At 38.0% G+C, this 23,958-nt stretch overlaps 1 protein-coding gene and 1 non-coding gene across 2 annotated transcripts in view; one reads left to right on the plus strand and one right to left on the minus strand.

Annotated features, from left to right (window-relative positions):
• ERP44 (endoplasmic reticulum protein 44) overlaps positions 1 to 23,958 on the plus strand; it is a 100,596-nt gene that overhangs the window by 9,198 nt on the left and 67,440 nt on the right. The window lies entirely within an intron of this gene.
• Positions 23,447 to 23,553, minus strand: LOC122453430. The gene has a single exon (XR_006273053.1). It is a non-coding gene; the product is annotated as a U6 spliceosomal RNA (small nuclear RNA).

Here is a 23,958-nt window from a genome sequence, read left to right on the forward strand (position 1 = left end):
TCTACATCTGTATCTCTTTTTCTGTTTTGCATATAGGGTTATCATTACCATCTTTCTAAATTCCATATATATGTGTTAGTATGCTGTAATGTTCTTTGTCTTTCTGGCTTACTTCACTCTGTATAATGGGCTCCAGTTTCATCCCTCTCATTAGAACTGACTCAAATGAATTCTTTTTAATGGCTGAGTAATATTCCATGGTGTATATGTACCACAGCTTCCTTATCCATTCGTCTGTTGATGGGCATCTAGGTTGCTTCCATGTCCTGGCTATTATAAACAGTGCTGCGATGAACATTGGGGTGCACGTGTCTCTTCCAGATCTGGTTTCCTCAGTGTGTATGCCCAGGAGTGGGATTGCTGGGTCATATGGCAGTTCTATTTCCAGTTTTTGAAGAAATCTCCACACTGTTTCCATAGCGGCTGTACTAGTTTGCATTCCCACCAACAGGTTAAGAGGGTTCCCTTTTCTCCACACCCTCTCCAGCATTTGTTGCTTGTAGACTTTTGGATAGCAGCCATCCTGACTGGTGTGTAATGGTACCTCATTGTGGTTTTGATTTGCATTTCTCTGATGATGAGTGATGTTGAGCATCTTTCATGTGTTTGTTAGCCATCTGTATGTCTTCTTTGGAGAAATGTCTGTTTAGTTCTTTGGCCCATTTTTTGATTGGGTCATTTATTTTTCTGGAATTGAGCTTCAGGAGTTGCTTGTATATTTTTGAGATTAATCCTTTGTCTGTTGCTTCATTTGCTATTATTTCTCCCAATCTGAGGGCTGTCTTTTCACCTTGCTTATAGTTTCCTTTGTTGTGCAAAAGCTTTTAAGTTTCATTAGGTCCCATTTGTTTATTTTTGCTTTTATTTCCAATATTCTGGGAGGTGGGTCATAGAGGATCCTGCTGTGATTTATGTTGGAGAGTGTTTTGCCTATGTTCTCCTCTAGGAGTTTTATAGTTTCTGGTCTTACATTTAGATCTTTAATCCATTTTTGAGTTTATTTTTGTGTATGGTGTTAGAAAGTGTTCTAGTTTATTCTTTTACAAGTGGTTGACCAGTTTTCCCAGCACCACTTGTTAAAGAGGTTGTCTTTTTTCCATTGTATATCCTTGCCTCCTTTGTCAAAGATAAGGTGTCCATAGGTTCGTAGATTTATCTCTGGGCTTTCTATTGTGTTCCATTGATCTATATTTCTGTCTTTGTGCCAGTACCATACTGTCTTGATGACTGTGGCTTTGTAGTAGAGTCTGAAGTCAGGCAGGTTGATTCCTCCAGTTCCATTCTTCTTTCTCAAGATTACTTTGGCTATTCGAGGTTTTTTGTATTTCCATACAAATTGTGAAATTATTTGTTCTAGTTCTGTGAAAAATACCGTTGGTAGCTCGTAGGGATTGAATTGAATCTGTAGATTGCTTTGGGTAGAATAGCCATTTTGACAATATTGATTCTTCCAATCCATGAACACGGTATGTTTCTCCATCTGTTTGTGTCCTCATTGATTCGTTTCATCAGTGTTTTATAGTTTTCTATGTATAGGTCTTTTGTTTCCTTAGGTAGATAAACTCCTAAGTATTTTATTCTTTTTGTTGCAATGGTGAATGGTATTGTTTCCTTAATTTCTCTGTTTTCTCATTGTTAGTGTATAGGAATGCAAGGGATTTCTGTGTGTTAATTTTATATCCTGCAACTTTACTATGTTCGTTGATTAGCTCTAGTAATTTTCTGATAGAGTCTTTAGTGTTTTCTATGTAGAGGATCATGTCATCTGCAAACAGCAAGAGTTTCACTTCTTTTCCTATCTGGATTCCTTTTACTTCTTTTTCTGCTCTGATTGCTGTGGCCAAAACTTCCAAAACTAGGTTGAATAGTAGTGGTGAGAGTGGGCACCCTTGTCTTGTTCCTGATTTCAGGGGAAATGCTTTCAATTTTTCACCATTGAGGGTAATGCTTGCTGTGGGTTTGTCATATATAGCTTTTATAATGTTGAGGTATGTTCCTTCTATTCTTGCTTTTTGGAGAATTTTAATCATAAATGAGTGTTGAATTTTGTCAAAGGCTCTCTCTGCATCTATTGAGATAATCATATTGTTTTTATCTTTCAATTTGTTAATGTGGTGTATTACATTGATTGATTTGTGGATATTAAAGAATCCTTGCATTCCTGGGATAAAGCCCACTGGTCGTGGTGTATGATTTTTTTAATATGTTGTTGGATTCTGTTTGCTAGAATTTTGTTAAGGATTTTTGCATCTGTGTTCATCAGTGATATTGGCCTGTAGTTTTCTCTTTTTGTGGCATCTTTGTCTGGTTTTGGAGTTAGGGTGATGGTGGCCTCATAGAATGAGTTTGGAAGTTCACCATCTTCTGCAATTTTCTGGAAGAGTTTGAGTAAGATAGGTGTTAGCTCTTCTCTAAATTTTTGGTAGAATTCAGCTGTGAAGCTATCTGGTCCTGGGCTTTTGTTTGCTGGAAGATTTCTGATTCCAGTTTCGATTTCCTTGCTTGTGATGGCTCTGTTAAGATCTTCTATTTCTTCCTGGTTCAGTTTTGGAAAGTTATATTCTCTAAGAATTTGTCCATTTCTTCCAAGTTGTCCATTTTATTGGCATAGAGCTGCTGGTAATAGTCTCTTATGATCCTTTGTATTTCAGTGTTGTCTGTTGTGATCTCTCCATTTTCATTTCTAATTTTGTTGATTTGGTTCTTCTCTCTTTGTTTCTTAATGAGTTCTTGCTAATAGTTTGTCAATTTTGTTTATTTTTTTAAAAAACCAGCTTTTAACTTTGTTGATTTTTGCTATGGTCTCTTTAGTTTCTTTTGCATTTATTTCTGCCCTAATTTTTAAGATTTCTTTCCTTCTGCTAACCCTGGGGTTCTTCATTTCTTCCTTCTCTAATTGCTTTAGGTGTAGAGTTAGGTTATTTATTTGGCTTTTTTCTTGTTTCTTGAGGTAAGCCTGTAATGCTATGAACCTTCCCCTTAGCACTGCTTTTACAGTGTCCCATAGGTTTTGGGTTGTTGTGTTTTCATTTTCATTCATTTCTATACATATTTTGATTTCTTTTTTGATTTCTTCTATGATTTGTTGGTTATTCAGAAGCATGTTATTTAGCCTCCATATGTTTGAATTTTTAACAATTTTTTTCCTGTAATTGAGATCTAATCTTACTGCACTGTGGTCAGAAAAGATGACTGGAATGATTTCAATTTTTTTGAATTTTCCAAGACTAGATTTATGGCCCAGGATGTGATCTATTCTGGAGAAGGTTCCGTGTGCACTTGAGAAAAAGGTGAAGTTGATTGTTTTGGGGTGAAATGTCCTATAGATATCAATTAGGTCTAGCTGGTCCATTGTGTCATTTAAGTTTGTGTTTCCTTGTTAATTTTCTGTTTAGTTGATCTATCCATAGTTGTGAGTGGGGTATTAAAGTCTCCCACTATTATTGTGTTACTATTAATTTCCTCTTTCATACTTGTTAGCATTTGCCGTACATATTGCGGTGCTCCTATGTTGGGTGCATATATATTTATAGTTGTTATATCTTCTTCTTGGATTGATCCTTTGATCATTATGTAGTGTCCTTCTTTGTCTCTTTTCACATCCTTTATTTGAAAGTCTATTTTATCTGATATGAGTATTGCGACTCCTGCTTTCTTTTGGTCTCCGTTTGCATGAAATATTTTTTTCCAGCCCTTCACTTTTAGTCTGTATATGTCTCTTGTTTTGAGGTGGGTCTCTTGTAGACAGCATATATAGGGGGTCTTGTTTTTGTATCCATTCAGCCAGTCTTTGTCTTTTGGTTGGGGCATTCAACCCATTTACATTTAAGGTAATTATTGATAGGTGTGGTCCCGTTGCCATTTACTTTGTTGTTTTGGGTTCACGTTTATACAGCCTTTCTGCATTTCCTGTCTAGAGAAGATCCTTTAGCATTTGTTGAAGAGCTGGTTTGGTGGTGCTGAATTCTCTCAGCTTTTGCTTGTCTGTAAAGCTTTTGAATTCTCCTTCATATCTGAATGAGATCCTTGCTGTGTACAGTAATCTAGGTTGTAGGTTATTCTCTTTCATTACTTTCAGTATGTCCTGCCATTCCCTTCTGGCCTGGAGGGTTTCTATTGATAGTCAGCTGTTATCCTTATGGGAATCCCTTTGTGTGTTATTTGTTGTTTCTCCCTTGCTGCTTTTCATATTTGTTCTTTGTGTTTGATCTTTGTTAATTTGATTAATATGTGTCTTGGGGTGTTTCGCCTTGGGTTTATCCTGTTTGGGACTCTCTGGGTTTCTTGGACTTGAGTGGCTATTTCCTTCCCCATTTTGGGGAAGTTTTCAGCTATTATCTCCTCGAGTATTTTCTCATGGCCTTTCTTTTTGTCTTCTTCTTCTGGGATTCCTATGATTCGAATGTTGGGGCGTTTCACATTGTCCCAGAGGTCCTTGAGGTTGTCCTCATTTCTTTTGATCCTTTTTTCTTTTTTCCTCTCTGCTTCATTTATTTCCACCATTTTATCTTCTACCTCACTTATCCTATCATCTGTCTCCGTTATTCTACTCTTGGTTCCCTCCAGAGTGTTTTTGATCTCATTTATTGCATTATTCATTTTTAATTGACTTTTTTATTTCTTCTAGGTCTTTATTAAACATTTCTTGCATCTTCTCAATCTTTGTCTCAAGGCTATTTATCTCTAACTCCATTTTATTTTCAAGATTTTGGACCATTTTTATTATCATTATTCTAAATTCTTTTTCAGGTAGATTCCCTATCTCCTCCTCTTTTGTTTGACTTGGTGGGCATTTTTCATGTTCCTTTACCTGTTGGGTATTTCTCTGCCTTTTCATATTTACATGCCTGCTGTTTAGCTGTTTTTTTTTGAAGTTTTATAAAATGTAGGGGAAAATGCCAACTGTTAAATTATTACTGAAACAATATGGAAGTCTGTTTTTGAGTGAAGAATGGTTTCAGTTGTGTGTGTGATCTAAGAGAGAGTTGTGGTTTTTTTTTTTTTTGGCTGTGCCAGACAGCATGCGGGATCTTAGTTCACTGACCAGGGATCAAACCTGTGCCCCCTGCAGTGGAAGAGCCATAACCAGTAGATTACCAGAGGATTCCCCTAAGAGAGAATCTGACCCAATTGCAGTAAAACCCCAGCTAGCTAGTGAAAGCTTATGTTTCTGTAATGACTTCACATTCTGAAAGAGGTGAGATGGAGAAGAGCTACACTTTTTTTGGTAGTCAAAATAATTCTTTGATAATAGCTACTCAAATTGACTCATTCCTCAATTTTTCTAGCACCAGTTTTTACTATTAAAATGGATTCTGATTTTCATAGGAAGTCTTGTGATCTGTTCACAATTAACACAAGTACCACAGTGTTGCAAAATATTTGGTTCTCAATTTGACCTTGGAAAGAACAGTTTCAGGTACCCTGATTTTGCTTTAGAACTGTAAAAACTGCACTGCATTTTAAAGCATATTCTATTTATTTGTTTCAGAAACTGTCCAGTTTATTATTTAATTGTGCCTGCACTCTGATCTTAAGTATCTTCCAGAAGCAAAGTGAAGTATTTTTCCCTTAATAATAACTTGAAAGTATATCAACTAAAGAAAACTTCTAGGAGAATATTTAATTTAGGAGTCAGAGATTTGGGCTCAAATCTTGGATCTGCTGCTTTTCACCTTTTGTTGTCTCACCTATTAACTTCTGAGGAATAATACAGGTTTTGTGTCTGACTCATAGGAGGTGTTATTTGCATGGTTCTACGATTCTGTGGAACAAAAAGTGCTAAAAAGGTATCTTACTTTTCTATTCTCAGATATTAGTTTCTGGTACAATGCCTTACACAGATTAAGTGCTCAATGATAATTTTGTTGAGTGTATGAAAGAAAGAAAAGGTAGGTCTAGGCTAAGGAGGACCAGGAGTGCCCAAAGGAGTAGCCGTTTGTGAGCATCACCAAGAAGGTGAGCTTTGAACTGGGTGAGGCAGTCAGTCCTTGGGATTTCTTGAGGGGAAGAGCCTTCCAGGCAAGGGCATTAGCCAGAGCATTCCCTAATGTGAGAGTGTCACAGGTGCATTGAAGGAGCGGCAGGAAAGGCAGTGTGCATGTCATGCTGTGAAGAAGGTGCAGTGCATTAGAGGGTTAAATCATGGACCTAAACACGTTTTGCAAAGCTGTCTATATTGCTGACATTTTCTTTTTTCTTATTTTCTATTCTGTGCTTTATTTTTTAAAAAATTGCTGATATGACCCAAGAAGGTAGAACTCCCTAACAGGCTTGCTGGTAGTATTGATCTCAGCCGTGGCCCAGTTGGCTCTGCTGGGAGTAGCCTTGGCTGTTTACCCCAGTGTTCCCCCAGTTTGCTAAGTTGAAAATATTCTCTGTGTGTAACACGACAGGTCACAGCTTGAAGTTGTAATAATCCAAGCAGTTAAGACAAAAGATTTCCTGACTTTTTTTTTTTTTTGATTCCTAAATGCAGTATACTTTCATAGTACAGAAAAGCATAATGAAGGAGAAAAGTACATCCTCCTACCACTGAAACATTTTAGTGTCTATGCATCCTTCCCGGTTTTCGTGTGTGTGTATTTGAAAGGACTTTTCACAGTGAAAGGTGTGTTTTGAACAGTGTAGTGTCAGGCTCGTGCTCTGGTTTGGTCCTGCTGTAGTCTGCCATTGCTGGCTACCTGAGACCACGGGTGCCCACGAGTGTACATGCGTCTGTGCCCATGGAACTTGGAAATGGCACTGAGCTTGACCACTTAACGTTAGCAAGTTATTTAGCTTTTGAGAGCTTCCTTTTTCTTGCCTGTCAAATAGAACAGTCCTCTCTTTTGAAGAGTTCTGGGAAGACAAAATGAGACTGTTCATGAGTGTGTCCATGATACATCGTGGGCATTTACATTTTTTTATTCCTATCATGTTGTAAGTGCTCAACAAATGTTGTTTAGTTTAAGGAATCAGTGAGTGAATGAATGAATGACTGAATATATTTGCTCTTTTGGGTAACTTTCAAGTTGTCCATTCTGTGGTATTACAGTTGTGTGTGTTGAAGTCATGAGCTGGCATGACAAGCGTCCAGCCCCTGTGGTGTTCTGATGCTGATTGCACTGTCAATATTATACTAAAAAGAACAACTTAAAAATGTGACCATACAGTGAATAAATTATTGCCTAGAACCTGGAATGTTAGGTCCATGAATCAAGGCAAATTGGAAGTGGTCAAACAGGAGATGACAAGAGTGAACATCGACACTAGGAATCAGTGAACTAAGATGAACTGGAATGGGTGAATTTAACTCAGATGACCATTATATCTACTACTGTGGGCAGGAATCCCTTAGAAGAAATGGAGTAGCCATCATAGTAAACAAAAGAGTCCAAAATGCAGTACGTGGATGCAATCTCCAAAATGACAGGATGATCTCTATTCGTTTCCAAGACACACCATTCAATATCACGGTAATCCAAGTCTATACCCTGACCAGTAACACTGAAGAAGCTGAAGTTGAACAGTTATATGCAGACCTACAAGACCTTCTAGAACTAACACCCAAAAAAGATGTCCTTTTCATTTTAGGGGACTGAAATGCAAAAGTAGGAAGTCAAGAAACACCTGGAGTAACAGGCAAATTTGGCCTTGGAGTACAGAATGAAGCAGGGCAAAGGCTAATAGAGTTTTGCCAAGAGAACGCACTGGTCATAGCAAACACCCTCTTCCAACAACACAAGAGAAGACTCTACACGTGGACATCACCATACGGTCAACACCGAAATCAGATTGATTATATTCTTTGCAGCCAAAGATGGAGAAGCTCTATACAGTCAGCAAAAATAAGACCGGGAGCTGACTGTGGCTCAGATCATGAACTCCTTATTGCCAAATTCAAACTGAAATTGATAAAAGTGGAGAAAACCACTAGACAATTCAGGTATGACCTAAATCAAATCCCTGTGACTATACAGTGGAAGTGAGAAATAGATTTAAGGGACTAGATCTGATAGAGTGCCTGATGAACTATGGACGGAGGTTTGTGACATTGTACAGGAGACAGGGATCAAGACCATCCCCATGGAAAAGAAATGCAAAAAAGCAAAATGGCTGTCTGAGGAGGCCTTACAAATAGCTGTGAAAAGAAGGGAAGCAAAAAGCAAAGGAGAAAAGGAAAGATAAACCCATTTGAATGCACAGTTGCAAAGAATAGCCAGGAGAGATAAGAAAGCCTTCCTCTGCAATTAATACAAAGAAATAGAGGAAAACAATAGAAAGGGAAAGACTGGAGATCTCTTCAAGAAAATTAGAGATACCAAGGGAACATTTCATGCAAAGATGGGCTCAATAAAGGACAGAAGTGGTAGGGACCTAACAGAAGCAGAAGATATTAAGAAGAGGTGGCAAGAATACACAGAAGAACTGTACAAAAAAGATCTTCATGACCCAGATAATCACGATGGTGTGATCATTCACCTAGAGCCAGACAGCCTGGAATGTGAAGTCAAGTGGGCCTTAGGAAGCATCACTACAAACAAAGCTAGTGGAGGTGATGGAATTCCAGATGAGCTATTTCAAATCCTGAAAGATGATGCTGTGAAAGTGCTGCACCTAATATGCTAGCAAATTTGGAAAACTCAGCAGTGGCCACCAGACTGGAAAAGGTCCGTTTTCATTCCAATCCCAAAGAAAGGCAATGCCAAAGAATGCTCAAACTACCACACAATTGCAGTCATCTCACATGCTAGTAAAGTGATGCTTAAAATTCTCCAAGCCAGGCTTCAGCAATACATGAACCGTGAACTTCCACATGTTCAAGCTGGTTTTAAAAAAAGCAGAGGAACCAGAGATCAAATTGCCAACATCCACTGGATCATCGAAAAAGCAAGAGAGTTCCAGAAACACATCTACTTCTGCTTTATTGACTATGCCAAAGCCCTTGACTGTGTGGATCACAATAAACTGGAAAATTCTGAAAGAGATGGGAATACCAGACCACCTGACCTGCCTCTTGAGAAACGTGTATGTAGGTCAGGAAGCAACAGTTAGAACTGGACATGGAACAACAGACTGGTTCCAAATAGGAAAAGGAGTACGTCAAGGCTGTATATTGTCACCCTGCTTATTTAACTTATATGCAGAATGCATCATGAGAAACACAGGGCTGGATGATGCACAAGCTGGAATCAGGATTGCCGGGAGAAATATCAATAACCTCAGATATGCAGATGACACCACCCTTATGGCAGAGAGTGAAGAGGAACTAAAGAGCCTCTTGATGAAAGTGAAAGAGGAGCTTGAAAAAGTTGGCTTAAAGCTCAACATTCAGAAAACTAAGATCATGGCATCCGATCCCATCACTTCATGGCAAATATATGGGAAAACAGTGGAAACAATGGCTGACTTTATTTTTCTGGGCTCCAAAATTACTGCAGATAGTGATTGCAGCCATGAAATTAAAAGACGCTTACTCCTTGGAAGGAAAGTTATGGCCAATCTAGACAGCATATTAAAAAGCAGAGACATTACTTTGCCAACAAACGTCCATCTAGTCAAGGCTGTGGTTTTTCCAGTGGTCATGTATGGATGTGAGAGTTGGACTATAAAGAAAGCTGAGTGCCAAAGAATTGATGCTTTTGAGCTGTGGTGTTGGAGAAGACTCTTGAGAGCCCCTTGGACTGCAAGGAGATCCAACCAGTCCATCCTGAAGGAGATCAGTCCTGGGTGTTCATTGGAAGGACTGTTGCTGAAGCTGAAACTCCAATACTTTGGCCACCTCATGCGAAGAGCTGACTCATTTGAAAAGACCCTGATGCTGGGAAAGATTGAGGGCAGGAGGAGAAGGGGACGACAGAGGATGAGATGGTTGGATGGTATCACCGACTCAATGGACATGGGTTTGGGTGGACTCCGGGAGTTGGTGATGGACAGGGAGGTCTGGCATGCTGTGGTTCATGGGGTCGCAAAGAGTCAGACACGAAGGAGCAACTAAACTGAACTGAGTTCTGCTTTATAACTATACTTAGATTTGTACGTAAATTCAGTATATAATGATGAAAACGGTTTGTGGAAACTGGTATTTTGTTGTACAGACCATTGGTTTTAGAATTAAAAGAGAGTTGGTTTGAACCCTGTTCCACCACTAGTTTGCACAAGTAACTTAGTCTATTTGAGTCTTAATCCTTCAGCAGCTGTTTGCACTTACTGTATGTCACATACTGCAAACTTTCAATTTCCTCATTTATAAACTAGAGATAATTCCTACTTCAGCTTCAGGAGTTGCTATGATGATGTAAAAGAGCTGTGTGTTTATAAATAGTAAATCTACATGTTGTAACATTGAAATATTCTTGTGTGCTTCACACATATATTTGTTACTTATATTTTCCCCCGCTGCCTAGGTATACAGTGTAGTACATCCCTTTCACGGAGAGTTGATGCGTTATGGAAGTAGTTCTAAGATCTGAAATTCCAGGATAGCTGAAAGTCCTAGTTCCTTCTCAGCTCTACCCCTCTTTGTAGTTGTGTGATATTAAGCAAATTTCTTTATCTTTCTGACCCTCAAGTTTCATATTTTGAAAATGAGGATAATTATTTTCCAAGGTTGTGTGCTTAAGATATAGTGTATATAAAGTACTTTGCATCATGTCTGGCATATAGAAGAGATTTCTGTTCTGTAAGGCGGTGTATAGAGAAGGAAGATAGAGTCGTGCTTGTGAAATGGAGGAAGTACCTTGGAGGAGGGTTACGTCTGTCCTGATAAACCTTCGGTGCTTGTGCTACCTCTCCAACCTTCTGAAATGAGCAAATGGATGAGGCTTTTTATTGCAAAAGTCTGATTCTAAACACTGTTGTTTCTCAAAGTGCTTATCAACTTGTCTCTTTCCCCTGGTAAGTTACAACATAGTCTTATCAAAATAGTGACAAATGTAACTGTGATTGATAGAAATAAAAATCTAACTTGATATGCATTTCTGCTTTTACTACAAAGCAAATAAATTCCTGTAAGTGGTTTAAATGAAAGTGGGAAACATGCTTTATGCTTTTGTGTTTGAAAGGTATCATTTGCTCCATTCAGAAAGGCATCATTTCTAGTACTTTGTACTCTCAAAATCATTAAAAAAAATACATCCCTGACCGTTGTAGTTGATGAGATATTTGGAAAATGATGATGATTCCTTAGAAATATGTAATCTTTCTCTAGTAGAATTTAGAGAAGAGAAGACTATTGCAGCATATTTTGGTCACTGAAAAGATGTAAATATAAAAATCCTATTTGTGTAAGTGTGGAAGATTTCAAATTGCTGGTTATACAGTTTCATGTTCCCATAAGCTTAACTTGCATATACCGTAGTTATCCCTTAAATATAGCTTCCAGCAGCATGTGAAGTTATTTACACATAAGCATGTTATAATATATACCACTTTTAGTAAGTTTTGGCCATTAAGCTAGACCTGCTTATAGATTTGATGAAAACTGAGGATATAACAGATCTTTTTGAGTTTAGAAATTGTGATAAAGGTATTTGGTAAGAACCTATTGGCATATAAGATAGTTTATAAAGAGTATTTCAAGTTGGATCAGGAAAAACTCATCATACGGTTTTCCTTTTCTAATCTCATGAATACATCTACAACCCCCTCCAATTGGGAAGGTGGGTACTTGGTCAGAAGAGAAGGGTAAATTATGTTTCCCAGTCCACAACACTAAGTTGTAAAGACCTCCTTGATATACACTAGTTATTGTCTTGAACACAAGGGTGGTTTAAGGTGTATAAGATGAGCCTTCAAGAAATAGCTTTTAATTCTGCGAAGTATTCAGTATTCTGTAGCAGAATAGTCAGATTTTAAATCTTCTTTTTCTCATTTGGCTGTGAGCACGGGAAACCATCCAGGCAGTAGTTACCTGTACTTACAGTGTAATGTTGGATGCCGAAGTGTAAGTCATTCTTAGTTACCTTATTTGGGGAATACTTATATGTACAGTGGTACTGACTTCCCTTGATCGTCTTCAGCTGTTATTTCTTATGCCAAATAAATGGTGATATATGAAGAAATTACCAGAAAGTTGTATATATTCCAACATGAATTGATTTTCTAAGAGTATAGTATTTATTCTGGAATATTACTTTGAAGACTAAGTTAATAAATAGCCCTGAATAGTCTAAACATGGGATAGAAGATATTTTCTTAATGGCTTAAAATGTGCTTTTATTCAGGTTGTTTAATGGTTTTTAGTTTAAGGAAGGAACAAGGGTATCTTCTGGGCACATTTTCTTCTAAGAGAAATGCATGATACTTGTATTGCTATCAAAGTTTATCATCCCATTGTCAGGACTGACGTATTTCCTATTAGTAAGTTGTTGTAGGTAATTTAAGTCAATTCCATTCACACAAGCCAAATGTGTGCAAGTGTGACTTTTTTTTCCTTTTTTTCTGGAAATCATTAAAAAAAATATAAAGAGGCATTTCTATTTCTGTTTAGCTTCTGAAATGATATTTGTTAATGCCTTAGTTCCTAAGTCTAGGGCTTCCCTTGTGACTCAGCTGGTAAAGAACCCGCCCACAATGTGGGGGACCTGGGTTCGTTCCCTGGGTTGGGAAGATTCCCTGGAGAAGGGAAAGGCTACCCACTCCAGTATTCTGATCTGGAGAATTCCATGGACTGTATAGTCCATGGGGTGGCAAAGAGTCGGACACGACTGAGCGACTTTCACTTCACTTCTTCCTAAGTCTACAGTGACACCTCATAACAACGGTTGGCTAATTTTATCTGTTGGTGGCAGGCAGAGTCTATGTTTTGTTGATTTGCATCCATGTAAACATATTTTAAGCTTATAGACTGAAAGTGTGTTAAGTATAGGAGCTTGTGTCTGCCTTACTAGTGGCACCAGACATGGTTTAACTTTTAAAATGAGGGTTGTGATGATGTTTTTAGACTCCCCTTTAGTAAGTCTCTCACGCATACCCTGTTAGCATTTTATTCTGTCAGGTACCCTGTTTCTTCTTGAAACAGTATGCCCCTTACTTTTTTTTCTCTCTTTTCTCCTCCTGCATCTTTGTTTTTTTCCAAATTATGAAAATATGGTAACACATTTACAGGAGACTTGGAAAATACAGAGCAAAGTTACATATATAGTTACATGATATATTACAATTATCTTTTTAAGTAGATAAATTAAGGTTTTTTAGTTGGAGTTTCAATATCAAACTCTCAAAAATTAATAGAATGACTATTCAGAGAAGTAGAAGGATATAGTAGACCTGAAGCACTATGAACCAATTGAACATAATTAAAGTTTATACGGGTCTCACGTAACAGTAGGATACAGATTCTATTCGGCTTCCCACAGACTATAAACTAAGACACACTGGAATGTATCCAAGGACGTAAGACTAGGAGTAAAAATTTCATGGTTGAAGGTACTGAAGTCATACAGAGTCTGTTCCCCCTGCTTCTTTTTTTTTTTTTTTTATTAGTTGGAGGCTAATTACTTCACAACATTTCAGTGGGTTTTGTCATACTAACCCCCTGCTTCTTTTATCCTTCAGTGGTTCACTGTTTTCTCTCTGTTCCTCTTTCTGTCTTCCCCTCCCCCTCGCTGGTTGGGAAAGGGAAAAGGCCTTCATAAGGGTTGCAGAAGGAGGACAGTGAGGAGACAATGTGCTGTCTAAGAGCTGCTTTTCTCCCTTCTCATCACCTCTTGTTACCCAGCGGTTTTGACTCTCAGCTTTACCTGTTGCTTCTGAAGACTGGAGTGGCTCGGGCGTCTGTTGGTGTTCTGTCAGTGCCTTGGACGCAGTTCGCTTCTGGGTGTTTTCGTCCTGGTGTGAAAAGTAGTCAAATGCAGTTTCCAGACTCTTCCTGCTAGTTGGTAGAAGGCACTTCATCTTCTGTCAGCTGTTTCCTCACTGACTGGGCAAGACATATACCTAGTGAAATTGAAGTAAATCACTGATTGCATAGTAATTGCTTTTCTAAAATAGTCTTACTTTCATTTCCTCTAGGTACTTGGATTTATAGCTTTGCCTCATTGATTTTTGCATCCCTTTAGTTTGTCACCATGACCTGTTTGTCTTTCTTTTGAAAGCTCTACAAATCTCCCCCACCCCAGTCCAGGCCCTTATTTCCCTTTCTTCTTTGTATTACCGTTTCACTCAATTAGCTGTATTATCTTACTTGTCTCCAGTAAAGAGCAGCACAGTGATTTCAGAACTGAAAGATCAGGGCTCCTTCCTTACTGAGAAGTCTCCCATGACTTCTTACTTCTGCTGTAGCAGATGTCAGTCCCTCTGTCAGGCTTTCAAGAGTATTATACTCTGGGCTTCCCAGTTGGCACTGGTGGTAAGGCATTCCCCTGCCAATGCAGAAGACTTAAGAGAAGCGGGTTCGATCCCTGGGTTGGGAAGATCTTCTGGAGGAAGGTATGGCAACTCACTCCAGTATTGCCTGGAGAATCCCCCGGACAAAGGAGCCTGGCAGGCCTTGGTCCATAGGGTCGCAAAGAGGTCGGACACGACTGAGGTGGCTTATCACACAGCAGGGCACATACTTACTCTCCTAACGCCTCGGTGGTTTTTCCCCTTGACATAAGCTTCCATGTTCATCTCCCAGCACTGTGCTACGTGAACTTCTGTAGCCAGGCTCCTCTTCACTCACTGCATCTGGGGAAACTACGCTGCTCGTTTTACCCATCCTGTGCTCTCTGCCTTCTCCTAAATTTTTCTGTAAGCCTTGCAGTACTTGGTATCATATGTCTCGTGTGCTAACTTTTCATGCATGATCATGAATCTCTTGAAGGACAGAATGTGCCTTTAATCGAATTCCCTGCAGGCCCTACTGGTCCAGTGCTTCCATCCCCATAGACTATAATCAAAGAACTTCAGTGAGCTTGTGGGAGAGCAGGTGGATATGTTCCTGGTGAGCTGTACATAATAGAGTTGTCTGATAAATGTGTGGAAGGAAAAGGTGAGCAGATGTTCAGTCTGATAGGGTAAAACTTTCCACTCTAAAGTGTATTGCTTCATCCTGTGAGTTCTCTGTCATATCTAGTGTTCAGTTGGAGGCTAAATGGCCATTCTGCCAAGGATGCTGTTGAGCAGAGTTCTGCATGACCCAGGAGGGGAGGGTATTATTCAATCAGATAAATTAGTGTCCCCTTCAGCTTTGTAATTCTAAATAAGTACTGTTTTGACCTAAGAAAGAAGAGGCCAGGGAGACTGATGGGAATTTAGGAATTGACAAAGGTAATAAGATGTTAAACAGTAATACTAATAATTTATAGCTGAGTAATCTTTGTAGGTTTTGGACCTGTTTTTCAGTGCTCTATTTACATCTCATGATGTTGAAAACAAAATTCAAATACAAAATACATTTTTGTGACCTTCACATCTAATTATTTGTTCAACTACTGAGAGACTTCCATTTAGAAGACTGTCTGACCCACTCTTTATCGAAAAACTTTGTTTTGAATTACTGAAAACAAAATGTTCATTGGAATTGCTATGTTAATTTTATTTATGATAAATAGAAAAATTATACTCCTCCACACAAGGCTAGAGAATGTGAACTTCAGCTGTTTGAAACTTGCTTTTCTCTCTCTTCTAAAATAGAATCCAGTGGTGAGTACAGTATTTTTAAAATTCATTCTCTTCATTTGCTTGTGAATTGACTTATCACTTTTTACTTGCTGCTTGTCCTAAGGCAGGCCAGATGTTCTTCTCAAGTCTTTCTGTGAGCAGGAGGTCTCTAGAATTCTTGCTGTACGATGAATTATGCTGCTTTTTCCCGCTTAGAAGGGATCCTTTCACTGTCGTAATTAGAGTTCTATTCCCCAAGCAAAGGTTTCAGAAAATGCCTTCTGTTTTAACAGTCAAGTAAATGTCATTCATGTCCTCTTCCAGCTTTAAGTAGATGGGCTTCTTTTGAGGTCTCAAAGAATTGTAGGATGTCTAAACCTGGAAGAATTTTAAAGTTATTTGGTTAATCTCTTTGCTCATTAAGCAAACGTTGTGGAGTCTCTACCACATATCAGGTACATACTAGGTACTAAGGAAATAAATGAGCAAAACAATATAAAAGCTACACTTCACTGGCAAAAGTAAAATTCTACTAAAAAAAAGAAAAATTTTTTCAGAGCAGAAAATTTTATTTTTAATTATATCCAACTTGTCAATTCATTCTTTCATGGATCATGCCTTTGGTGCTGTATCTAAAAAGTCATCAACTTAAGACCATCTTGGTTTTCTCCTGTGTTACCTTCTAGGAATTTGATAGTTTTGTGTTTTACATTTAGGTCAGTCATCTGTTTTGAGTTAGTTTTTGTGAAAGGTGCATGGTCTGTGTCTACATTCATGTTTTTGCATGTGCAGTTTGTTACAGCACCACTATTGGAAAAGACTTATCTTTCCTCCGTTGTATCGCCTTTATTCCTTCATCAGGGACCAGTTAGTTGGTTCTGTTTTTCTTGGGTCTTTCTCTGGACTGTCTGGTCTTTCCCACTGACGTGTTTCTGTCTCCCCACTGACCTTTGCCGGTCCCACACTATCTTGACTGTCTAGTCTTTCCCACTGATGTGTTTCTGTATCTCTGCTGATCTTTGCCAGTACCACACTGTCTTGGTTGTTGTGACTTCCAGTCTTGAGGTCGCTGGTGTCAGTCCTCCAATCTTGTTCTTGTCCTCAGTGTTTTGTTAGCTAGTCTGTATCGTTTGCTTTTCTGCATAAACTTTAGAGTTAGTTTCTTGATATCCAGATAAGAACTTGCTGAGAATTTGACTGGGTTTGCATTAACTGTATAGATCAGGTTAGCAAGAATTCACCTCTAGACAATTTTTTGAGTTTTCTGGTACATGAGTATGTACTTAGTTCTTCTTTGATTTCATTCATCAAAATTTTGTAGTTTTCCTCATATAGATCTTGTATACATTTTGTTAGGTTTATACTAAGTATTTTTATTTTGGATGGTGCCAATGTGATGGTGTATTTTGAATTTTATATTTAACTTGTTTATTGCTGATTTAGGAAAGCAATTGACTTTTGTGTATTAACATTATATTCTGCAACATTGCTGTAATCGTTTATTAGTTCTAGCAGCTTTTTGTCATTTGTTTTGAATTTCTGTGTGGATTATCAAGTTGTCTGTAAACAAACACAGTTTTATTTTTTTTCCTTCCCAATCTACATATGTTTTATTTCCCTTTCTTGTCTTATTGTATTAGCTAGGATGTCCAGTGTGATCTTAAAAAACAATGGTGTGAGGAGACATCCTTGCCTTATAACTGATCTTAGTGGTAATGCTCAAGTTTTTCACCATTAAGTATGAAGTTTGCTGTAGACTTTTCATATGTTCATTAACAAGTTGTAGAACTTCCCCCCTGTTCCTAATTTACATGAGTAGGTGTTAGGTTTTGTCAAATGCATTTTCTTCATGTATTTATATAATCTTATAACTTTTCTTCTCTAGCCTATTGTGATGGATTACATTAAATGATTTTCAAGTGTTGAACTGGTCTTGCATACCTCGAATAAATCCCACTTGGTCATTGTGTATAATTCTTTCTGTTTACTGTTAGACTCGGGTCACTGATATCTTTTGGAGGAATTTTGCATCTGTGTTCATGAAAGATAATGGTTTGTATTTTCTTGTAATGGCTTGTCTGCTCTGGTATTAAGGTAATGCTGGCCTCATAGAATGTATTAGGAAATATTTCCTCTGCTCCTGTCTTCTGAAAGAGATTGTATAGAATAGGTGTAGTTTTTTTTTCATTTATTAAATGTTTGGTAAAACTCACCAGTGAACCCACCTGAGCCTGGTGCTTTCTGTTTCGGAAGGTTATTAGTTATTGACTCAGTTTCTTTAATGGGTATCAAGTCTGTTTAGATAGTCTGTTTCTTTGTGTGTTTTTTGGTAGATTGTGTCATTTGAGGAATTGGTCTATTTCATCTAGGTGAGCATAGGGTTATTCTTAGTATTCCCTGATTATCCTTTTAATGTCCATGAGATCTGTAGTGATGTGCCCTCATTCACTTCTGATGTTAGTAATTCTTAATTATGCCAATTCTTTTATTCTTCTTTCTTTACCTCTATCTCATGGCAGTTAAGAAAAAGGAGACGAAAATGTACAAAGGAGGTAGATTCTTAAATTCAGATTTCCTTTTCGCAAACCACAGTCATTTCCTGATTAATATTTTAGTAAACAAAAACTACATGGTGGTGATGGAGGTTATAAGATAATAACACTTAACATATATGAGAGCTTTGAGACCATCTCTGGGGGAGTTTTTAGACCAAATAAGACAAAGACAAACCCCTTTGCTTTACAGAAGTTAATTAAAATATTATGGACCATATGATGCAGCACTAAATAATTAATGATTATTTAATTAGGTTAGATATCTTAGCTAGTATATGGCCTTTCAAGGATGTGATTGACATTTAGAATTGGTTTGGTTAGAAGTAACAGGACGTTATGAAGATAACATTTTTAAAGTTAGTAGTGGATTAATATGTTAGGCCTGTATAATAATGGAATCATGCTTGGATTTGGTAATAAAAATATTTTTACCTTAAAACATAGTACTAAAGAATAAGAAGCTAGAAAGCCTGAGTTCATTCTAAAACTAAGTGAATGTAGAAAATAGGAAACCAAAACTTTCACTGAAGAACAGTTTTTCATTGAAGGCTATTGACTTGTCAAAAAAAAGTCAAGTTCACATGTTTAATAGTGAAATAAAATCATTTTTTGACATATGTAGGAGATATTTCCTTCATATTCATATTCTGCATTGTAGGAATGCATGGGCTACCAGAAGAACCTGGTAAATAAGAGAGTTTAAAGCTTTAAATTATGTAAGTGAAAACATTGGTGTTTAGTTCACTATATTATATTGTGTACTGACTGTCTTTCCCATCCTAATTCCTCACTTATCTGTGGGTTCTTAACTCTTTCTCCCAAATAAACTGCTTGTCTCAGGGATCTACTTTTGGCAGGAGCCCAAATGAAGATAAGCTATCATTTTCCTCTAAAATTTCCTTTATTTTGACATAACTGCTTGCATCCTCATGGTATCATATTACGTGTATTCGTTGTTTCCTATGTGGGCTTCCCAGGCAACTCAGTGGTCAAGAATCTGTCTGCTGATGCAGGTTCGATCCCTGGGTCCAGAGTACCCCCTGGAGAAGGAAATGGCAACCCACTCCAGTATTCTTGCCTGGGAAATCCCTTGGACACAGGAGCCTGGTGGGCTACAGTCCTTGGGGGTCACAAAGAGCTGGACATGATTGAGTGACTAAACAATTGTTTCCCATACACTGATTCTTGGGCTTGATTAGATTGAAATCAGGTTCAGTTTTAGGGGATTAAGATTACTTCATAAGTGGTGCTTTTTATTTCCTATTGCATTCTTTCAAGAAACATTAGTATATAGTTAATGCTGCTGTGTGCTATATATGAGAGTTATGAGGGGGAATCCTAAGAGTTCGCATCACAGGGAACATACATATTTTTTTAATTTTGTTTCTACACGAGATCATGGATGTTTATTAAACTTACTGTGGTAATCATTTCATGAGTGTATACGTTCAGTGATTATGCTTGCCCCTTACACTTATACAGTGCTATGTGTCAGTTATACCCCAAGAAAGCAGGTAGAAAAAAGCGATACATGGTTGTCCCACTTGTAGAGGTGTTAAGATTGTTCAGTGACAGTGTCGATGCAGTTGTTTCACATTAAGATGAAGTCAAAGCTTCTGGATAAAAACGGACCGTGACTGACTGTGTGATACTCATTGCTCGGTGCCCAGCAGTCACCTAGGCTTCCTTGATGGCTAAGACAGTAAAGAATCCACCTGCAATGCAAGAGACGTGGGTTTGATCCCTGGGTCCAGAAGACCCCCTGGAGAAGGGGATTGCTACCCACTCCAGTATTCTTGCTTGGAGGATTCCATGGACAGAGGAGCCTGGTGGGCTATAGTCCATGGGGTGGCAAAGAGTCAGACACGACTTAACGACTGACACTTTTTTTTTTTTTTGCAGGAATTGTGGTGACTCTTAAAATATTTGAGAGAAAATGTTCTCTTTCTCTTTTTAAATATGAAAATGAAATTGTTAAGTTTGATCTTGCCAGATATAATATAAATATCAATATAGGGTTATTCACATCTCTTTCCCTAGCCCCTCGGACAGTGCCTAGCATGTAATAAATGACTCAGTGAAACATTTGTGGATTGAATGAGTGACCTACAAAAGAATGTTTGGACCACATGTTTGTAGACTCTCTTACGGGCCTATTTCATAAGACATCCTGGGGAAGAATTACAGTTTAGCACAAGGAGGGCAGTCATAATTTTCTTTGGGCATATATGTATAAATATTTGTTCTGGACTGTTACTTGCCAGATCCAATGCTAGATACTAATTGGGAGACAGTGATGAATGGACCGTCCTCTCACACATTTCCCCCTGGTCCCAGAGGGTGTACAGAAATGGAAGAAAACAATTCTCATCTTGAATTTTCTTCCAGTCCCTATGCTCTGTTAGTACTTTCAGTTCTGGAAATCTGGGTTTTAGAGAGGTGGTGGTTTTATCAAAAAATCCTTTCCATACGATGATAAGCTCATTCTCAGTCCTGAAGAGTCTTTTGTAATAAGAGTATTCTTCTCTGAAGGTCAGAGAAGTGCATTGTCTTTTCCAGGTAAATTGATTTACCCATTTTTAGGATACAGTGAAGAACAAAACACAGATGACATCACTTTTTAAAGGAAATTCTTGCATGATCAAGTAACTAATATGTAAGAAAAAGTATAAATTGCAGCAATTTTTTCTTATTTTCTATGGTTGTTTTTACTGACAGACTTTGATTTAAGGGATTGTATTATTTATATTTGAATTCTTTGTTTTTGCATAGAAGTTGTTTTCTGAAACATGTCTGCACCCACCATATTTTGAGTTATTTAATGAAGAACGTTGTGACTGTTATAATGTTTCTTTATAAAAGCGGATTGGTTCTGACTTGTCCAAAATGGGTTGCACTGGTATAGGAAGGTTTTATCTGAGCAAGTTAAGGGTTATAGTTGCTTCCCAGTGCTATTCTATACTTGGTCCTGTTTTTCCCCTCTCTTTGAACTTGTGGTTCATTATAATGCTTCTGGGAATACTAACAGTGAGATGTGCCTTGATTGATACTCAGCTTCAAGGCTCTTACAGTGCCTGTCAGCCTCAGCTTATTTTCTCTGGGGACCTTTCATGTCTCTTAGCTCCTGGCAGCTAACTGCAGACCTCTGCGTTTCTGCTGCCTGCCAGTTAATGCAGAGCTGAGAGTGGAGCACTGGCCCCGGGAGGAGCAGCGCTGTGTCCCGCGGCCTTGGGACTTCGGGGGAGGCTGGTTTGTCAGTCTGGATCATAAATGGCGGGAACCTTGTGCCTGGTACACGCTCATTTCTGCTACAGGAGACACACAGGAGTTCCTAGGTGGTGCCAGTAGTGAAGAACCTGCCTGCCAAAGCAGGAGACTTAAGAGACGCGGGCTTGATCCCTGGTTCAGGTAGATCCCCTGGAGGAGGAAATGGCAACCCATTCCGGTATTCTTGCCTTGAGAATCCCATGGACAGAGGAACCTGCAGTCCATGGGGTCACACAGAGCTGGATATGACTGAAGCGACTTAGCACGCGTAGGAGACACGTAGTTTGTGAAGGGCTTTGACAATGTCCCAGTAGAAAGGCGGGTAAATGAAAGATTCAGCAAAAATACAGTAAGCTGTTGCTGCAGAACTCGCACATGTAATGGCAGTTGAGAACAGTAATGCCATAGAGAAGATATATCCTCTACTGAACCGTCTGTTTTTTGTGTAGAAGTATCTATTCAAGCAGAACATACTTTTAAAAATTAACATCAATGTAGATTTCTAATGAGATTTTAGTTCCCCATTTCTCTAAAATTGGTAATTTGCATGTCAATACAAAATTATCACGAATGAGCTTGCTGTATTCATATTTGAGGGCCAAAAAACGTTGCATTCTTGGATTTGTAGCTTAGGGGATTTGGACCATTTGTGAATGATCCTTGAGCAGTCATATAATAATTTTTCTAAGTTACTGATTTTATCCCCTTCCTAAGAACCCAGTGTTTCAAGTCAATGCCTAAGGCTAGTGATTGGTTTAGCTTAGCGTTCATATCTTGGCCCATGTTTATTTTTCCCTATTCATCTCTCATTCTGCTCTTCATTTTATCACATGTTATATGGGAGGACATTATTAATGCTTATTAATAATTTAGGATTTGTGAAGAGATAGTTACAGTTGTTCCCAGTTACCAAGAGTCTACTGCAAATAGGCTGACCATATATAATATATAATTTATTGCCAAACTGGGACCCTTCTGAAAGAGAGTGGTGCTATTAATAATATTCCAGGGCAAAAAGCATATACTGGATTTGTCTCAAGCAACCTAGAATATATGGCCAACTAGAATGTATGGTCACTGCTAACTGTACTTCATGTTACTTGCAGTATAGAATATGAATGGGAAGCAGTATGATGTGATTTAGGAATGCTAGTGTGGGTACTTTGTGAATGGTCCTAAAAGCAAGCTAAGGAGTTAGGCTTTTATGCTGTGGACAGTGAAAAACCATTGGAGATTTTTTTTTTTTTAGGGGCAGAGGAATCGATATATGCAAAGCAGAATTCGAAAAGGTTAGTCTGGATTCTGTGGGTAGGTTGGATTGAAGGGAGATACTGATTCAGGGAGTGTCATTTAAGGCTCTTTTCAAATTAAGACCACTCAAGTGGTCTTAATGTACTAAGAAAATGTATTTATTTATTTTAAAAATTATGCTGAGAATTTTAATAATTCACTTCCAACATGTGCTATTATTGATGTTAGCTGTATCTAAAGGAGATCCTGTTGGGTTGACATCTTGTTCAGTTAATGTTTTTTTCGAAAGAGGAATTGCACTGGGGCTTAGCAGTGAGCGCCAGAGTATTTTATGTGTGTTAGTATCATAGCATGTTTACATGTTAATCTCACACTGAGAGAAGGTGAATAATAAATATTCCCAAGATTTATTTCTAAAATACTTTTTTAAAATCATGTAACTAACTTTTCATTGTATCTTTTTTAAAATTGATATCTAATCTAGAGAGAATTTTAATTTTGCAGTAACTCCCATTTCCCTAACCTACATTTTTCCTTTTCCTTTTTTTTTTTTTTTAACATGGGTCTTTAGTTTTTTATTGACACAGTCTGTATAAAACATTTCTTTTGGTGATTACCAGTGCTCTTTTCATTTCCAAATCTGAAAACCTCTGCTTATTCCTCTTCATAGTTGACTATTCATTATAACAAGTAATATCTGCATAAATATACCTCGAAGAGCCCCTTTAAATTCTGTATGAAGATAATCTTTTTCTTTGTTGCCTTGATAAAGATTTTATTTTTCCTCAGAGCCTATATTCCTACAGAAAAAATATGGAACGTTCATGAATTTGCGTGTCATCCTTGTGCAGGGGCCATGCTAATCTTCTCTGTATCGTTCCAATTTTAGTATATGTGCTGCCGAAGCAAGCACTATTTTTCCTTTTTCTATGCTTGCAGAGCAGGTTGGGCTTTGCAGGGGGGAAAAAAGGCATTTTCTGCCAGGAAAACCAGACAAAACAGTATGGAAGAAGGAATTAATCTTTGAAGGATTGATTATGCAGTAGTGGATAGGAGAAAAGTAACTGGCTACTGAGTGACTTAAAAGTTGCTGTGGAAATACAGCTGGGGCACTGGTTTCACCAGCCAGTTAGGTGGTCATAAAGGGTGCAGAGACATTAAAGGGAAGGCAAGCTTTTTAGTTCCCAAAGATATCTCAGTATTTAAAAACCATCTAATGAAGAACATATTCTTTACTTGCTGAAGAAGAATCTCCCATTTATTAATTTTAAAAAAAGTTTGTACAGTTTGAGAGGTTACTTTCCATTTACAGTTACTG

Source organism: Cervus canadensis, chromosome 14 (assembly GCF_019320065.1).
Source record: "Cervus canadensis isolate Bull #8, Minnesota chromosome 14, ASM1932006v1, whole genome shotgun sequence".
In the NCBI taxonomy this organism is placed as follows: domain Eukaryota; kingdom Metazoa; phylum Chordata; class Mammalia; order Artiodactyla; family Cervidae; genus Cervus; species Cervus canadensis.